Raw genomic sequence first — 6418 nt, forward strand, 5'->3', positions numbered from 1 at the left:
TATTTAAAATCATCTCTAGATTACTTAGAATACCCAATATAATGTAAATGCTATGTAAATAATTGTCAGCATGCTACAAATTCAAGTTTTGCTCTTTGGAACTTTAATATTTTTCAAACATTTTTGATCCACATTGGTTGAATCCTTGGATGTAGAACTTACAGATTAGGAGAGCTGACTGTATAAATTATAACTATACGTGCTACAAAGAACAAAGGTAAGGCATGTATGGTAGAAGAGAGTGATAGGTGGCCGTCATATCAGACATTGAAAAGAAGACATTAATAAGGTATAAGGTGATCTATAATGGTGGCCTGCTGGTGGGGATGGCAGGGAAACGATTACCTGAGACCAACTGAGCTGCTGTATAGATCCACCTGAGCAGACTTCTGACTTGCAAGTGTTCTGTCATGATTCCACAGTAAGAGCTTCATCCTGTTGGTTCATCAGTTCCTCACTCAGATACACTAAATATCTGATGAGTCAATTCAAGTGGAGTTCCAGCAAGCAGGTATCAGTGAGAAGAATGTTTGAGGCAAAGGGTAAGGCAACTGTAAAAGCCTGCTGCTGCTGCTAAGTCAAGTTAGGTTTATTTATTGATCCTGATATATTTAGGAACAGGGTGGCCAGTTTGACTGGAAAGAAAGTGGTAGATGAGGTTGCCGATGTATCCAGGGACTAGCACATGGAGGGCCGCTTATGTCAACGTAAGGAAGGTTGACTTTATTCTAAATGTAATAGGAAGCTATCAATAATTTTAGGTAGAAGAGTGCCATGACCTTAATTATATTTTAAATAGATCTGTCTGGCTGCAGTGTGAAAATACTCAAGAAGGGTTTAAGAGTGGGAGCAGGAAGTCGGGTAGGAGGTTATTGCAGTGATCCAGAAATAGAAAACAGTGGCTTAGACCAGGGTGATGGAGGCAGAGAAACTGAGAGCAATCAGGTTTGGGGTAAGTTTAAAGGCAAAGCCCATAAAATATGCTCTCTCTTGCAGGTCATCCTGTAGCAATACAGTTTCCATTCACTAGCCCACAGGACCTGGTTTGGTTCATTTTCCAGGCTACTGTACTCCTACCGCTCACTTGGTCCATAAAATGTCCTTTCCAGTCACATCACCTGTTGCCTCACCCAAGTGGGGAGCGCATGCTTCCTGCCCCTCTGATGTGACTCACGGTGCTTGATCACAGCATGTGTGCCTTGTCTGTTTCTCCAGAGGGACTTTCCCCTGCATGATGCTGCTTGATCTCTCAAGCAAAAAGACCCTGCTGATCCCATTCCTCTGCTCTCCAGGCAGTACTGGGTGTGTCCTATCGAGGCACTACCCAACGACAGCCTCCTCAAGAGTCCCTGAAGTACTGTGGGCAGGAGAACATTAAGACTCTGTGTGGTACAGCCATCTTTAAGCTCCAGTATATCAGTTAATGATTTTCACCATTGTAGGAATCTTAGAACTTTAAATGATGAAACCAGCTTATGGTGAATTGAACAATAGCATTCACTCTTATATTTGAAAGCATTTGTTCTTCCTCTTACAATGCCACTCATATTTAATTTTTAAATGTTTTCTTATCTTTGATTTCCTTTGTGCTTTATCCTGAAAATTATCCCTTAAATCTGTAATTTGAGGGATAAGATTTTAAGTTTTTTTGGAGTCAAGAAAGGATTTCAATATTAAATAAATGAACAGATGAATGAATATTTAAGTAAATAAAATACGTTGTCTTAGAGAGCTTACAGCGAAGACCTGGAAAAAAGAAAAACTTATTTACCAAATAGAGAAAAGCTTCACAAGGCATCTTAAAGCTTATTTTTCACATGTATGAAAGGCAATGATGAACTAAGATTGAATTTCTTTGAGTACAAGACTTTAGAAAATGATCTCAGGTATTTTTTTCAAGTTGCAATATAATCGACATATAACACTGTATAAATTCAAAGCCTGTGTGCGTGCTGTGTCACTCAGTCGTGTCCGACTCTTTGCGACCCTGTGGACTGTAGCTCTCCAGGTTCCTCTGTCCATGGGATTTTCCAGGCAAGAATACTGGAGTGGGTTGTCATTCCCTTCTCTAGGGGATCTTCCCGACCCAGGGATCGAACCCACATCTCCTGTGTCCCCTCCATTGGCAGGCAGATTCTTTACCACAGATTCTGAGCCACCTGGGAAGCCTTGAGATTATCCTTTCTAATGTGTTGAATATATTGCTGTAACCATTTTGTAAATTGGTAAAAACCCAAACACTATTAAGCCAAATAAACAACTCACGATTTTCTTTTCTACTGGACATTTAAAATGAACCATTTTAACATGCTGATTTGATACATTTGTGTATTGTAATGTGGTTGCCACGTGCTATGCTGTGCTCTGCTAAGTCACTTCACTCGTGTCTGACTTTCTGCGACCCCATGAACTGTAATCTATCAGGCTCCTGTCTATGGGATTCTCCGGTCAAGATTACTGGAGTGGGCTGCCAATTCCTTCTCTAGGGATCTTCCTGACCCAGGGATTGAACCTGCGTCTCTTATGTCTCCCAGATTGGCAGGTAGGTTCTTTACTACTAGTACCACCTGGGAAGCCCTGTGATTGCCATAGAAGTGATAATTAGCACCTGTATGATCTTGAGAATATATCATAAATACTCAAAAATATAATATGTGTTTACTAGGAAGAATTTCTGTCCAAAGAAAATTGTGAAATATTGGGAAGAATTAATGAAAGTAGTTATGATTGGGGCTTTTTAGATGATTCTTTAAAAAAGTGTTTTCTTCTGCTTGAGAAGTTCTACATGGAAAAGAAGATATAATAGATGGGTTAAATAAAAAGTAATTCTTACAAGTAAAAAAGTACAATATGTAACTTTCCAACAAACTTATTTTTGGAAAAAATTTTAAAATAGCATGCAGTTTTAAAATATTTTAATGAAAACTTTAGGTTTTATAATGCACTGTATCACATTTGAAACAATTTTAAATGAGTTAATTAGAGAAGAAAATGATGACTTATGGGCAAAACACAAAATCAAATTTGTGATATTTTTTCTTGTTTGTGCTTCTACAGTCAGTTTGAGGACTAGTGCTCACTTTTACTTTTCACTTTCATTTGCTGGAGAAGGAAATGGCAACTCATTCCAGTGTTCTTGCCTGGAGAATCCCATGGATGGAGAAGCCTGGTGGGCTGCAGTCCACGGGGTCGCACAGAGTCGGACATGACTGAAGCGACTTAGCAGCAGCAGCAGCAGCTCTAATTGATTGTAGGTTAGAATTGCCAGACTGGAATCAACCACTCACTGAAACCAGATTACACATTGCTATTAGGGTTAAGGATGAATAATTCAAGAAGTATTTTGGGGGAGCTCTTTTCACATTGAAACTCTAATCAGTAGGCGGGATTTAATAACACCTGGATTAAGCAGAAACCAATGACGTAAAAATTGCTTCCTCTCTACCCATAAAAATTTTTTTCCTTTGCACTAGAAATTTTTAAAGGGAAAAATCATTCAGAGTATATTTTTTGAGTACCTGGAAGGTATAGCAAGTTAGTTGAGAGCCTCTCACATGAGAGAAAAGATATATAGACTTTTGGATCAGAGAGGAATTCACAGCAAAATGTACTCTATTCGTCTACCAGTTAAAGTGGCTTATCTGTGCTGCCCGCCAGTTAATACACACAGATTCGCACATACACCCACACACATCTGCTGCCACTGCTGCTCTCCAAGGTTCAGTGTCAAGCAAGGGAATTCCCAGCCAGACACCACTCACTTGGCTTTTACCCCATTTCTTTTTCCTCCCTTCAGATCGACTGGTGTTCAGTATGTCACACTGTTGATTGTTAACTTCTTGAAATAACTTATCCTTCGTTTCCATAACTTCCTGGGCGACCATAAAGACAGTCTTATCATACTTGGCAGAGTGGCTCCTGGCCTGTGCAGGCTTGGCCTAGATTGAGCATTCTGGGAGTGACTGCCTCTGCAGACACAAGCAAACTGAGACATGGGTTACGTGTGCCTGAGTCTCCTTAGGACCCAGGTTGGGAGCATGACTTCAACTTAAAAGCACTAACTTTCGTCCAGTGAGAATCCTTGTTTCGGGGCATTGCTGCATCCTTACAAAGGCTGGTGTGAGCCTAAGGGAGTGCAGTTTCCTACTCTGATTTTTTTTTTTTTAATTAGCTGAGGATAAAATAATGATGATACTTTGTGGATCTTGTGGTACCTGTAGTATGCATCACTTTTCAAAAGCTGTAAATTGTTTTCAATGTCTCAGTCTTAACCTCTGATTCTAAGAGCAATATGAATTTAATAGCATGTAAATCCAGCTGCTTTAGATAGTCAGTGAATTAATAGTAAAAAGAAGGGAAAGAACAAATTTGTTACCCATATCCCTTGTTTTTTCTCATTGTGACTGCAGAATTTTTTTTTTTTTTTTTGGTTTTTTATATGTTTCACACACACACATAACAATATAGCTGGAATAAACTTCTGTTTTGTTAACCTGGTATTATTTGTTATGGATAAAATACTAAAATCAAGCAAGTTGTGTTTTGATTAAAGAACTTAAACATTTGGTTTTTATTATCATAAACCTACTGATTTACTAAGTAAAACTTTTTATTTAATTTAATTTTTTTTTTTATAATACCTGCTAAGTCAATTCAGTCGTGCCCAACTCTTTGTGACCCCATGGACTGTAACCGGCCATGCTCCTCTGTCCCTGGGATGGCACTAGCTTTATTTCTTCTGGGGTCCTGAGGAGCACTGGGGATAGGAGTAGTTACGGGGGAGCTGTATGGTCATGGCCTTAGGTGGTGGTGGGCATCTGGGGTGCCTCAGCTTGCGAGTGCCCATTGGTGTCACCAGTAAAGCCATTGGGGGAGGCGGGCACTGCTCCTTTCTCACAAGGCACACGGCGGGCAGTGGCCACAAGCCCAACTTGCTCGAGGGCAGGGCGCTTCATCTCGCGCTCCAGAAGCGCATGGTTCTACAGTGGAAGCCCCACGCAGACTCTGAAGGTACTCTCAATGCAGTTGGTGCTGGCGGAAGAGTGGGTTGGCCATTGGGCTGCCCCATCGCCCAAGCTGTGCTTGCAAGAGGAAGCCAAGCTGCACAGCGACAGCACCGGATGGAAGCTCTGTAGCTCTGGGTTGACATCTGTGCAGAAGATCACGCGCTGGCATGGTTTGGCAGCTGCTCCAGGTTCGGTGTGAGGGGCTTGGCCAGGAGCGAGTCCTCGAATGTGTTGTGCAGTTCCAGCCTGTTGGTACCACCTAGCATCCGTTCTGCTGTATACTAATCCAGAACACGCTTGCTGTCACCCACGTATAGCACGTGCTTGATGACCATGCAGTGACCCGGCTCCTTGCCCTGCAAGTAGAGCGCTGCGTCACCGTGCACCAGCACGTCGTATACCACGCTGCTCTTGGACACCTCCTTGGAATGGAACTGTTGGCGCCGACGGATTCTGCCCGTCATTGCTGCCAGGTGTAGCTCACGATGGATAAGGTCTTGAGGCCAGAAACAGTAAGGAAGTCCGTGAGCACGAACCTGACCTTGGTCTAGCCCGACTGATAGTCGTCTCCACCCACAAAAACACCGCACTGCCAAGTGAGCTCCAGGGTACCAGGCAGTGGCGTGGTCTGTGAGTACCCACCGAGGAAAGCACAGCCCTTCAAGATGCTGGCCACCCTGGACAGCATGGAGGGCAACACTTCCAGGCCCAGCTGGACGGTGCGCAGCAGGCTCTCAGCGGTGTCATTGAGACGCAGGAGCACTTTGCAGAAGCACTCAGGGTTGGCGGTCCACACCATGGGGACGTCTCCTCCGGCTGGTGCGTGCGCGCGCGTGCCTGGGGTGACGTCATCGGCGTGCGCGCTCTGGTTAGTTAGTTGAGAGGAACTCGGAGGATACAGACAGAGCAGCAAGGGCCCAGAGTTTCCAAGAGCGGCCAGAATAGCTCCTGCAGAGCCTGTGAGTGCCGTGTCACCTCCTGCAGGTTCAGAGATGATCATGCTTGAGTCGGAGAACAGGTGGTCGTCGAGCACCACCATGGGCAGTGAGCTGAAGGTCACGAATAGCTCCTGGCCCTCATTGTCCAGGCTCAGGCTAACGAGGGCCGTGAGCGTCAGCCAGTGGTTGTAGCTGGCCTCCTTGAGGCAGGTGCAGGTGGCCCAGGAAAGGTGCAGTCCAGCATGGCAGGGCTCAGCCTGGAGTGGTTGTTCCTGTCCCAGCGGAGCAGGACCCCGAGCTGGGGCACCTGCTGGGCGGCCTGGAGGGCGAAGCACGTGGACCTGGCTTCGTGGTTGACAAATGTGATCCAGTACTTAATAAGTCCATGGCGTCCGGCTGTAGACTGCAGCGGGCTCTCAACCTTGAGCTCGGTTTTCATCCATCATGAGGAATGGTGCCGAGTCGGCGGGGACA

General features: G+C 44.4%; 1 pseudogene; it reads right to left on the reverse strand.

The window, feature by feature from the left end:
* Positions 1–4799: 4799 nt before the first annotated feature.
* LOC113898888 lies at positions 4800–6045 on the reverse strand (annotated as a pseudogene).
* Between the last annotated feature and the right edge of the window lie 373 nt (positions 6046–6418).

Source organism: Bos indicus x Bos taurus, chromosome 9 (genome assembly GCF_003369695.1).
Source record: "Bos indicus x Bos taurus breed Angus x Brahman F1 hybrid chromosome 9, Bos_hybrid_MaternalHap_v2.0, whole genome shotgun sequence".
In the NCBI taxonomy this organism is placed as follows: Eukaryota; Metazoa; Chordata; class Mammalia; order Artiodactyla; family Bovidae; genus Bos; species Bos indicus x Bos taurus.